Here is a 13,643-nt window from a genome sequence, read left to right on the forward strand (position 1 = left end):
GCAACCGAAGTGCTACAAGATGGAAAGCACCTGGAGCTCTAAATTGCATGGTGATGGGGAAGAGAGCTGCCCAAGAGAGTGGTTTCAATCTGCAGCAAAGAACAGACTTTTGTTGTGTTAAGTCACAAGATTTCACTGTTGTTTGTTATTGAAGCATAACCTAGCCTAACTGACACAGTAGTCTAATCAATACCAATAATAGCTACCATCATTCTATAAGCACTGTTTCAGGAACTATATTCAAAGTTATATGGACCTTAAGTCATTTACATTCCACACTAACCCTATGAGAGAAGATTTGGGATTTTCTCGGGAACAAATACATAAGACATAGCAGCTGCAAATTCTCATATGTAGACTGATTTAACTCCAAAATCTCATATGCTGTATTGTTAAACATCAAAATAATAACCCAGAGGGAGAAAAACTTATAATATAATTTAAAAATCAGATGGAAAAATCTGTATATAAGATGATCCCAATTATTTTTACATATGCAGAGCGAGAACAGAAGTGGACCATGCTATATAATATATACAGTTGATATCTTTCATGGTTTTATGGAAGATTTTTATTTTATTTTTATATGGATCTATAATCTTTTAGGTCTTCCACAATGAGTAAACATTATTAAGTCTTCTACAAGAACCACACATTATTCAATTATCAGAAAACTGCATCTTTAGACGTAAGATAGTATCCAAAATAGAATGTGAATTTCTGGTATCTGAAACTTCCACCACTCAAGGAAACTTGGGGAGTGATGGAAAACAAATGTTCATTAAGCCCCTACTATGTGCCTGTCATTTTTAATATGTTTTAGCACTTATTCCTCCTGCCTATCCTGGAGAAGTAAGGATTTATCTTCCCAAGATTCAGGTAAGGATTCTGAGAGGTTAAGTGACTTGCCTAAGGTCATACAGCTATGACAAATCAGAACAAGGTTTTTGGACCCCAAACTCATGTTCTTTCCATTACATGGTGCTTGCTTTGATTAACCCCACTGGGTAGTAATTTACAGGTGGCCTTAATCCTATACTTCTTCATAACTACAAATGTATGAAGGCCTGAATTTTACCCCAAACCATAGTCAATAACTCTCCATGAGATGCACCACAAAAAAAAATGGAAATGAGAGTCAAGGTGTTAACATGTCACTTACGTGCATTTCTAACCTTCTTCCCCAGAGAATAACTCCCGGAGCTGGTGCGCATGACAATAATTTATTGTATATTTCAAAATAGCTATGTATGAGGATTCTCTTAGAGGGACAGAACTAATAGGGTATGTATACATATATATAAAGGGGAGTTTATTAAGTGTTAACTTACAAGATCATGAGGTCCCACAATAGGCTGCCTGCAAGCTGAGGAGCAAGGAGGGCCAATCCAAGTCCCAAAACTGAAGAACTTGCCGTCCAATGTTCAAGGGCAGGAAGCATCCAGCACAGGAGAAAGATGTAGACTGGGAGGTTAGGCTCATCTCGCCTTTTCATTGTTCTGCCTGCTTTATATTCGCTGGCAGCTGATTAGATGGTGTCCACCCAAATTAAGGGTGGGTCTGCCTTCCCCAGCCCACTGACTCAAATGTGAGTCTCCTTTGGCAACTCCCTCACAGACACACCCAGGATCGGTATTGCATCCTTCAATCCAGTCAAGTTGACACTCAATATTAACCATCACAAGCTAGAAGAAAAGATTTGGAATGTTCCTAACACAAAGAAATGATAAATGTTTGAGGTAGTGAATCTCCTAATGACCCTGATTTGATCATTACACATTATATACTTGTATCAAAATATCACGTGCACCCCACATTAAATATCACCCCATGATACATAATAGCTATTATGTTATCAATAAAAAATTTAAATAAAAATAAGAGTTTTTTAATCAATCAATAAAATCAATTTTTATTTTATTTTTAAAAATTGATAAAACATTTAAAGGAGGTAATTTATGGAGAAATTACCTCCTTCATGTCCCAATCTGACCTCTAGCCAGAAACATGAGACCAGTCCAATATGAGAAGAGAAGGAAAAAAAAAAACTAAGTGTCCGGATCATCCCTGAATAACCAAAGCTGTGTGCCAGACACTGTTTTCAAACTTTTTACCATGACAATTGTCAAATATACATAAAGGAAGAAAATATATATAACAGACCCCCACATATCCATCACCCAGCTTCAATAACCATCAACATTTTACTGTAAGCTATTTCATCTATATCCTGTTTTTGGCTGAATTATCTTAAAGTAAATCCCAGAGATCTGGCCATTGCACCCAATATTTTAGTAAGATCTTATAAAAAATGATATTTTTTAACTATGATGCTATTTTCACACCTCACAAAATTATAATTTCATCTAATAACCAGTTCATATTCAAATACCCAGCTGTCTAAAAACATATATATTTTAGAGTTTGTTTTCCCAAATAAGAACTCATACATGGTTCATTCGCTGTGTTTGGTTGTTGGGTCTCTCAAGTTTACTGTAAAGGGAGGACGATATAACTTGTCATTTAAACTTGAATGCTTTCAAGAGTGAAAATGAGTACTATTAATAATATATCAGGGCCGGGGGCAGTAGCTCACGCCTGTAATCCCAGCCCTTTGGGAGGCCGAGGCAGGTGGATCATTTGAGGTCAGGAGTTTGAGACCATCCTGGCCAACATAGTGAAATGCTGTCTCTACTGAAAATACAAAAATTAGCTGGACATGGTAGTGGGCACCTGTAGTCCCAACTACTCGGGAGGCTGAGGCAGGAGAATCGCTTGAGCCTGGGAGGCAGAGGTTGCAGTGAGCCGAGATCATGCCACTGTACTCCAGCCTGGGTGACAGAGTGAGACTCTGTCTCAAAATAAATAAATAAACAAACAAATATATTAAAATATTAATAATATATATTAGGACAAAAGGCATAAACCAGGATTGCCCAGGAAAAACCATATGGTGACCCCACCTTTAAACTCTGTCCCACCTTCTTTTTTTTTTTTTGAGATGGAATCTCGCTCTGTCACCCAGGCTGCAGTGCAGTGGCACGATCTCGGCTCACTTGCAACCTCCGCCTCCCAGGTTCCAGCAATTCTCCTGTCTCAGCCTTCCAAATAGCTTGGATTACAGGCACACGCCACCACACTCAGCTAATTTTTGTATTTTTAGTAGAGATGGAGTTTCACCACGTTGGCCAGTCTGGTCTCAAATTCCTGACCTCAGGTGATCCATCTGCCTTGGCCTCCCAAAGTGCTGGGATTACAGGGTGAGCCAATGTGCCCGGCCCCTCCCACCTTCTTTATACCTTAATGAAACGCTGCTCCAGCTCTTCTGCAGAAAGATCTTATTTCTGTTTTGGTTCTTTGCTTCCTTGTGAAGTTGTTTCATACGTTCCTCTCTCCCGCATTCTTCTTGTAGATAAGAAGTCTGCAACTAGAAGGTTTGAGTAGATTGAATATGTGCATGATTTTCAAATGTACCTGCTGTATTAGTTTCCCATTGATGCTGAAACAAATCACCACAAACTTTGTGGCTGAGAACACAAATTCTTACTCTAACAGTTCTGGATGTCAGAAGTCTGAAATGGGTGTCACAGGGCTAAAGTAAACATGCCATCAGGGTTTCATTCCTTTCTGGAGGCTCTGAGGGACACTCTGCTGTCTTGCCTTTTCTGGCTTCCAGAGTCTATTACATCATTTGGTTCATAAACCTCTTCCTTCATCTTTAAAAGCAGCAATGGCGGATTGAGTGTCTTGATGCCATCTCACTTGTTCTCATTCTCTGTCTCCTCTGCCTTTTAAGATCCCTTGTGATGACACCGGGTCCACCAGGATAATTTAGAATCATCTCCATTTATTTATTTATTTATTTATTTATTTATTTATTTATTTATTTTTGAGACAAGAGTCTTGCTCTTGTCATCCAGGCTGGAGTGTAATGGCGTGATCTCAGCTCACTGCAACCTCCGCCTCCTGGGTTCAAGTGATTCTCCTGCCTCAGCCTCCAGAGTAGCTTGGATTACAGGTGTGCACCACCATGCCCGACTAATTTTTGTATTTTGAGTGGAGACAGGGTTTCACCATGTTGGTCAGGCTGGTCTCGAACTCCTGATCTCAAATGGTACGCCCGCCTCAGCCTCCAAAAGTGCTGGGATTACAGACGTGAGCCACCATGCCTGGCCTCATCTCCTTAGTTTAAAGTCATCTGTTTAGCAATCGAAGTTCCAACTGGAATCCTAGTGCCCTCTTCCATGCAAGCTAACATAGCCACAGTTTGGGGGATTAGGACATGGCCATCATTCTGCCTATGAGTATGTGTGGCTGACTTGCATCCTGAAATCAGTTGAGCCTTCCTTCCTGTTTGGTAGAAGTGAGAAGTGGGTAATAATTACACTGGCCACAGCAAAAAGCCATGGGTCTCAGCCTTCTCATACCCTCTTCCCACTCTCTCCTTCTCTGGCCATGTCCTGAGTGACCCCCAGCCTTCCGCTGGGCCCCATCAAAGGGAGACAGCAGAGTGTCAGCACAGCTAAGGGCACACACTTTGCATTCATACTTGCTGGCTTCGTGGCTTGGGGATGGCATTTAGCCTCGCCGGCCCTTGACGTCCTTATGAGTGAAGTGAAGAGAATAACCAATTCAGGACAGTTCAGATGACCCATGACACTGCTTAAAACAGTGTCTGGCACCTAGAACATGCTCAGTCACTGATAGCAGTTATTAACAAATGATAACAGTGCTTCTCACCTGCCCGCTGCTCTGGTCTCACCTCGCACCTGCTGCCCTTGCTCTATTTGGAGCCTGACTTTGTTGTTACCATAAGGTTCGGCTTCCCCCGGCCCCTTACAGCTGTCAGAGTGGAATTTGTTGTTTTAGTAGCTGATGGTGTTGGTCTCATCCTTCCCATCTCAGTAAAAGCAGTTCTGACTAAGGCAAGAGAGAGTCCTTCCCCCAGTATATGTAACTCCTTCATTAGGGTTCTTTAAAAGACCAGGTGTTTCTCTCTATAAGCCTCCAGATCCACAGAGTAGAATTCAGAGTATGAACCCAAACCAAAGCCTCCCGCTGCAGAGAACTTAAGCATACAAGGGGCCCAGGGGTCAGTACTGGGACAGTGACCCTGTTGGGGGGTGGTGGTGCTGTCAGGAAGGGAGATTCAGGGCTGTCTTTGCAGCTCAGGGCCCCTCAGTAGGTCACCGTCTCTGGGCCCCATGATCTGGCTAACTTCTAGCCCCTTAACCAACCAGGAAGTATAACAATCCCATTCTTTCAGTTTCACCAAACAGCACAGAGCAGGAAGAATGTAGAACAGGAGGCCATTGTCTTCAATGTTCCGAGACAGAGAAAGCGTCTGGGTTTGGATAGAGAGATCTGAATGGGATGGTAAAATATCAGAGCTGTGTGCAATTGTTTTCTTACTTCAAGTTGTCCTGAAGGCTCAAGACCTTTAAGCCAGAGTTGAAAGCCCTGCATCAACTTCCATAAACTTCAGGAAGAAGTTTAGAAGACAAGAAGGTGAAGATATCAATGGAGTCATAGACACATGCACACATACATATACACAGACAAACACACACACACACATACACACATATTCAATGCAGAACTGGGAGATGCATCTAGGGTTAGATTAGGAAGCAACTTCTAACAGGGCACAAATGTTTTTTCAACATATACTAAGCACCTCGCTAGTTATTTCATTTACATTATCTCATGTAAACCCTCAGCGGTGTTGAAAGTAGGTGTTCATATTCCTGTTTCACGGATGGGGCAACTGACAGGCAGTGTAGTGCCAGGAGGTTGGTCAAAGACACGCAGGTGTTGTGCTGACATTGCAAATAACAAAATCACTCACCTGCTGACAAGAAAGTCAATGAGCTTGCCGCTGTAACAACAGAGGGCTGAATATCCTGAGGAAGCTGTTGAATATTTGCATATCTTTAAATCTTGCTCTAAATGGTATCATTTCTTTTAAATAGACTAAGCAACTATGAATAATTAGCAGTTAATAATTATTATGCCTCATTAACTTAATAAAGGATTATGTCTTGATAGAAAATGCAGAGATAATTGGAAAAGAAAGTTAACCCATGCTTCCTCGGCTTCCGAGGCGAAGAGCTGTCCTGTTGGAGGAGTAGCCCGGAGTCTGGAAGACTGTGCTCCCCTGGGTCCAGTTCCCAAGCTGCTAACCTATAACCAAGTGGGACCTAGAGTGCTGGCCTCGAAAGAACACAGTCACTAACCAAACAGAAATCCCAGGAAACAAACCACAGTGAGAAGCACGGTTAGCAGCAACTTACCAGGGTCGCACACCTGTGACCCAGAACACAGTGAGCCTGGGAAGGTGGGTAGTGCTGAAATCTCACTCAGAGAGCTACAATTTATGGAACCGCTACTCTGGAAAGATAAATATAGGTTAGGCAGCCCTTTCGGCTGGGGAGAAGAAGGACAGGATAAAGTATCACCAGAGCACTAATCCAGGGTCACAAGTTCAGGGAGTGCAGATACACCCCCAGCTCTCCATCCTGGGCCCCCGGTGACCTTTCCTCTGCGTGATTGCCACAGCCTCCTAAATGCTTTCCCTGACCCCAGTCTTGCCTCCCTTCCATCTTAATAGCAGACAGAGTGAGTTTTTCAAAAGAAAAAAATCTGACCCTATAGCTCCCCTGTGTGAAGCCCTTTCATTGACTTCCTACTGCCCTTGGGAAGAAGCCCAGAGGGAGGGAGCCTCCACTGCTTAATACCCCAGGATCTGTTCTTCCTTCCCTCTGCTCCCCAAGGGATGCTCCAGTCCACAAATACCCCTGTGCTCTTCCAGATTAATGTACATGTTTCTTCTTCCTGAAGAAACCTTCTGCCTCCATGGCCACTGTGTCCCCAGCATGATGTCACACTGGTGACATCCTTTAGGTAAGTAAAGGGTAAGTAAAGTCCTTTAGGCCAATATAACCACTGAATTTCTTAAGAGCCGATACAGCACCAGTTTAGGTGTCTCTTCTGCAAGACACTCAAATCTGAAGGCCAGCGGATGGCACATTCAGGGTCTCAATGCAGAATGTATTTGCCACTGTATATAGAGCATCGAATGTAGAGACTACCCCTGAACAGAAACCCAGTAAATGTCAGCAGTAAGAAACTCAGAAAGATTCCCACCACCTCATTGGCCAGCTACATTTCAGGATTTACCCTACCAATTTCTTCCCCACCTGACTCTCTGACAAGGAGGAGCCCAACCTCTCTTCATTTTATGCCAGGTCAGGAGTTTTAGCAAAGCCTCTTGGAGTGGCACCACTGAACGTGGCGGAAATGGCATGAACCTTTTAGGTGTATAAGCACAGAAGCAGAAGATGGTATCACAATTACGAGCATGGACACTGAGGTGAGACCCCCGTGTCTGAGTTCCACCTCTACCACTTTGCGGCTGGATGGCTTTGGAGGAGTCATATACAGTCTGAGATCCCATTTTCTTATTAGTGAAATGGGCATCATGGTGACACTGATATGCTATGGATTTGCAACACATGCGAAGTGCTTAGAGTCAGGTGCATGCTAAACACCACATATGTGGTAACTCTTATTGTTAGCATATTAGTGTTCGGCAGAGATCATGACAAAACTGGGCCCAGTGGCCCAGTGCATCTGCAATTACATCTAATAACAGCACTGCTTAAATGAGCATGTATAAGCAGACACCAGCCACAGGCAGCGTAGGCGCTGTCTTGCTTATTGTGCAATGAGGAATCTGATACCAAAAAAAAAGTCAGTGGTTTCTTCCCAAGCTTAGGGATATAGAAAACAGGAGAGCCAGGAGTCAAATCCACACTTGTGTAACCCACAAAGCCCATGCTGTTAACTACAGTTTAAGTACATTGTCTTCAGCTTCACTTGGGGTTCCCTCCCTGTGTTGATGACTTGAGAGAGATTTCACTTTCTCCTGATCTCCAAAACACCTGCTCTCTGCCCTTTGTTGGGTAATTCCCAGTTGCCCAAAGATGATGCCTCTTTTGGAAGCTTTCCTGGCTTCCTCAGGCTGAGTCACATGTTCCATTTCTGTGCTTATCCCTGATGTGGTCACATAAGTCAGGATAGGCTAGGCTATGCTTCAGTAACAAACAATCCCAAGACTTCAGAGGCTTAAACTATGATATTTTATCTCTTTCTCCATTCCTTGTTTATTTGGGATCACTATCCTTACTCAAGGCCCAGAGAGACACAGCAGCCTCAATCTTCAACACTCCCAGACATTGTGGCGGATGGTAGCACGGCAAGGATCACTGTAGCAGGGGATGCAGCAAACACTAGCTCATCAGATGGAATGTGTCCTCTCGACTCACATTTTATTGTCCAAAGCAAGCCACATGGCCAAACTAGACCCTGGGGGGTCAGGGAAACATAGCCTTCCTGTATAACCCTTCTATTACAGTGTCAACTGTCTTGGCCCTAAATATCTGATGAAATATCTAAATAACATGATGAGTTGTTGGCCTGCCTGTCTTCTGCACTGTGAATTCCTCTGGGCTTTGGACTTCACTTCAAAATATTTGCCCTGCATTATACCTATATCATGTAGGTGTCTATCATCTGCACATTGAACAGATGAATAAATAAAGACATGCCTAAATGAAGTTCTGACCAGAGCCCTTTCTCCATCCCAATCCCTCATTTTGCACACAGACAGCTCACTTGCATGACACCCCAGCCACACAGGCCTTCTTCCCTTCCACAAACATGTCCAGCTCATTCTCTCCCACAGGGTCTTTGCACATGCTGTTCCTTTTCTCCAAAACACTTTCCCTGAAATCCATGTATACCAGAGACACCTTCCTTAACTGCCTCATTCAAAAGAGCTCTCCAGCCATAGCCCTCCTTATCTTCATTTCCTGCCTCATTTTCTCCATAGACACAATCACTACAGTGAAGTCCTCACTTAACATCTGCAATAGGTTCTTGGAAACTGCAACTTGAAGTGAGATGATGTATGGCAGGTCCTCAAATGATGTCATTTCCTTCAATGTCACTTCATTATAATGTTAATGAGAAAAAATTGGTTTCATTAGATATTGTTTTCCTTAAAGTCACAGTTTCCAAGAACCTACTGACGATGAGTGAGGATTTGCTGTATATTAAACTGTATTGTTGATTTTCTTTCTGATTCTGTGTTTGTCTTCCTTTGCCCCTCAATGTTTACCACTGTATCGCTAGAACTGGAAGTGTTTGGAATTAGTAGACATTAAACATGTATGTGTTGGATGAATGAATGAATAAGCAAATGAATAAACATAAATAAACAATGTAGTGCCCCAGCAGGAAGAGTAAACTACCAAAAAATACTCTCTACTTACTATGGAAAATTGTATCCAGAGGAAAATTAAATGTATGAATTCAAACTTCCCTGGATTTTTTTAAGATCGGCAACCCATCAAAATCAGCCCCTGATGCCCTTTTAAAATATATTATGACAAGCAAAATGATGGTGAAATAAATGTTTAATCAATGTTTATTATTGCTAGCATATTAGTTTGCAGTCAAATTTATGACCCCATAAATTTGCCATGTTTATGAGGGACAGGCTGATATCATGGTACCAAGGTCTTTTGCATAGCAGGGCTCTCAGTGCATTTCTGCCATCCTCTAGCTCCTCAGGAGGGGGAAAGTGTTGCGTGATGAGAGAGGTATGAGAACACACACTCATTCTTCACTAAATGAGCCCTGATTGATAACCTGCTGCACACTAGACTATGCCAGGCTCCGCAGCGAGCATGCTGGGAGTGAGTGAATGCAAGAATGCACGCACTTGCATACGTACATTCACTCCACAAACATTTACTTTTATCTCTATCATACACAAAATAGTGTGTTTGGTGGTAAATAAAACAGAAACAGAAAAAGAAAACTTGGGTCAGACACTGGCATCACATAAGTTTCCCCACTGGTAAGCAATGACTGCAGTTGGAACCCCACGCCAACCTAAGTACAAGTTCACTACTCTTGCTCATATAGAGACTGCTCATCTCCTTGGCTTTCATCTGCTGGCTCCTCACTTCCACATTTAATCTCTTAGCAAGTCCTGGTGGACTTGCCTCCAAAATACACCCTGAATCCATCCACTTGTATCTCTCTATCTCCCGTGCCATCATCTCTCATCTAAATATCTGCAACTGTCTCATGATGGTCATCTTGTTTCTACTCTTATCCACCACCAAATAATATTTAAAATGGTAAATGAGACCCTGTCACTCTCTTCACTAAGCTCTCCAGAAATTTCTTGCTGCTCTTAGAAAAGCATACACTTTTTTTCCACAGCCCACAGACTCTTGCCAAACTTGCCAATCTCGTCCTCCTCTCTCTGCAGTCCTGGGTTAGGTATCCTCTTCCTCCCCATGAGAAAGCCTGCTTTTGTTTTACCCATTAAGAGGTGCATATGTGAGAATACTTTAAGCTGCAAATAGCAGAAAATATCATCAAGGAAAGCTGGTTATTTCACATAAAGCTTGGTCTGGTCATAAGGTCGTTCTAGAAGCAACAAGAATCCAAGTTTTTCTGCATATCTAGTTTTCCAGTCTCAAATATCGCTTTCCTCAGGCTGGCTACCTCAGAGCATAAGATAGCTGCCATGGTTCCAGGCATCACACTTTTCTCCATGGGTCTCTATCTAGACATATCCGAGACTGGGTAATTGATAAAGAAAAAGAGGTTTAATGGACTCACAGTTCCACGTGTGGCTGGGGAAGCCTCACAATCATGGCGGAAGGTGAAAGGCACATCTTACATGGCAGCAGGCAAGGAGAGAATGAGAATCAAGTGAAAAGGGGAAACTCCTGATAAAACCATTACATCTTGTGAGACTTATTCACTACCACAAGAATAGAAAGGTGGAAACTGTCCCCATGATTCAATTTCTCCCACTGGGTCCCTCCACAACACGTGGGAATTATGGAAGCTACAATTAAAGATGAGATTTGAGTGGGGACACAGCCAAACCATATCATTCTGCCCACAGCCCCTCCAAAATCTTATGTCCTCACATTTCAAAACCAGTCATGCCTTTCCAACAGTCCCCCAAAGTCTTAACTCATTTCAGCATTAACTCAAAAGTCCATAATCCAAAGTCTCATCTGAGACAAGGCAAGTCCCTTCTGCCTATGAGCCTGTAAAATCAAAAGCAAGTTAGTTACTTTCTAGATACAACTGGGGTATCTTCCTAGATACAATTGTCATTGGATAAATAAACTCATTCCAGATCGGAGAAACTGGCCAAAATGAAGGGGCTAAAGGCCCTATGCAAGTCCAAACTCCAGAGAGTCAGTCAAATATTAAGGCTCCAAACTAATCTCCTTTGACTCCATGTCTCACATCCAGGTCATGCTAATACAAGAGGTGGGTTCCCATGGTTGTAGGCAGCTCAGCCCCTATGGCTTTGCAAGGTACAGCCTCCCTCCCGCTCGCTTTCATGGGCTGTCTTTGAGTGTCTGTGGCTTTTCCAAGCACATGGTGCAAAGCGTTGGTGGATCTACAATTCTGGGAACTAGAGGATGGTGGCCCTCTTCTCACAGTTCCACTGGGCAGTGCCCCAGTGGGGACTCTGTGTAGGGGCTTCAACCACACATTTCCCTTCTGGACTGCCCTAGCAGAAGTTCTCCATGAGGGCCCTGACCCTACAGCAAACTTCTGCCTGGACTTCCAGGCATATACCTTCTGAAATCTGGGCAGAAGTTCCTAATCTTAATTCTTGACTTCTGTGTACCCGCTGGCTCAACACCGTGTGGAAGCTGCTAAGGCTTGGGGCTTGCACCCTCTGAAGCCATGGCCCAAGCTGTACCTTGGCCCCTTTCAGCCATGGCCAGATCAGCTGGGATGCAATGAGCACCGAGTCCCTAGGCTGCACAGAGCAGGGAGGCCCTGGGCCCAGCCCATGAAACCATCTTTTCCTCCTATGACTCCCGGTCTGTGAAGGGAGGGGCTGCCGCAAAGGTCTCTGACATGCCCTGGAGACATTTTCCCCATTGTCTTGAAGATTAACATATGGGTCCTTATTACTTAGGCAAATTTCTGCAGCCAGCTTGAATCTCTCCTCAGAAAATGGGTTTTTCTTTTCTATTGCATAGTCAAGCTGCAAATTTTCCAAACTTTTTTGCGCTGCTTCCCTTTTAAAACTGAATGCTTTTAACACACCGAAGTCACCTCTTGAATGCTTTGCTGTTTAGAAATTTCTTCTGCCAAATACCCTAAATCATCTCCCTCAAGTTCAAAGTTCCACAGATCTCTAGGGCCGGGGCAAAATGCCACCAGCCTCTTTGCTAAAACATACCAAGAGTCACCTTCACTCCAGTTCCCAACGAGTTCCTCATTTCCATCTGAGACCACCTCAACCTAGACTTTATTGACCATATTGCTATCAGCATTTTTGGTAAAGCCATTCAGAAACTCTCTAGGAAGTTCCAAGTTTTCCCATATTTTCCTATCTTTTTCTCAGCCCTCCAAACTGTTCCAATCCCTGCCTCTTACCCAGTTCCAAAGTCATTTCCACATTTTCAGGTATCTTTACAGCAGCGCCCCACTCTACTAGTGCCAATTTACTGTATTAGTTTATTCTCATGCTGCTGATAAAGACATACCTGAGACTGGGTAATTGATAAAGAAAAAGAGGTTTAATGGACTCACAGTTCCACGTGGCTGGGGAAGCCTCACAATCATGGTGGAAGGTGAAAGGTACATCTTATATGGTGGCAAACAAGAAAAGAATAAGAATCAAGTGAAAAGGGGAAAATCTTTATTAAACCATCAGATCTCATGAGACTTATTCACCACCATGAGAATAGTATGGAGGAAACCACTCCCACAATTCAATTATCTCCCACCAGATTCCTCCCACAACTTGTAGGAATTATAGGATCTACAATTCAGGATAAGATTTGGGTGGGGACACAGCCAAACCACATCAATCTTGATTACCTTAGACATTAAAATGTAACACTAAGTCATGGTGAGAAAAGATTGATACTTAAACAAAACCAGGGTTCTGCCAAAATAGAAGATGAGTGGATAACTGTTTTGGAAGGCAACTAACCCACCTACCCCAACCAAGCAGCTAGGCTATAGAGAACAATGGGTGTCAGAACTGGCTCTGCCGCTTACAAGCCTTGTAATATCTCGTAAGTTACTTTGCCTCTCTATGTCTCAGTTTCCTTATCTACGAAAGGAGGTTCACTATACCACCTATTTTTTAGGGTTGGTGTTAAGATTAATTTAAAATTAATTAATGTAAATTAGAGTTGTGTCTAGCACGTGGTAAATGTTAGTTGCTATGCTGTATGGGTGGCCACTCTGTTAAAAGGAAAAGACCTCACCTGGCATGGTGGCTCACACCTGTAATCCCAGCACTATGGGAAGCCAAGGTGGGAGGATCACTTGAGGCCAGGAGTTCAAGACCAGCCTGGGCAACATAGCAGGAACCCCATCTCAACAAAAAGTAAAAACATTAGCTGAGTGTGGTGGTGTGCATCTGTAGACACAGCTACTCAGGAGGCTGAGGCAGGAGTGGGAGGATCACTGGAGCCCAAAAATTCAAGACTGTGGTGAGCTATGATCCCACCACTGCACTCTAGCCTAGATGAAAGAGCAAGACCCTGGCCGGAAAAAAAAAAAAAAAA

The 13,643-nt window shown here is 43.2% G+C and overlaps 1 long non-coding RNA gene across 1 annotated transcript in view; it reads right to left on the reverse strand.

Moving 5' to 3' along the window:
* Nucleotides 1-3,352: 3,352 nt before the first annotated feature.
* Nucleotides 3,353-13,643, reverse strand: part of LOC144338071 (uncharacterized) — a 96,144-nt gene continuing 85,853 nt past the window's right edge. Inside the window, exon 3 of the long non-coding RNA XR_013411843.1 lies at nt 3,353-3,427. This is a non-coding gene — a long non-coding RNA (uncharacterized LOC144338071). The remainder of the gene's footprint in view (nt 3,428-13,643) is intronic.

Source organism: Macaca mulatta, chromosome 20, assembly GCF_049350105.2.
Source record: "Macaca mulatta isolate MMU2019108-1 chromosome 20, T2T-MMU8v2.0, whole genome shotgun sequence".
Taxonomy (NCBI): domain Eukaryota; kingdom Metazoa; phylum Chordata; class Mammalia; order Primates; family Cercopithecidae; genus Macaca; species Macaca mulatta.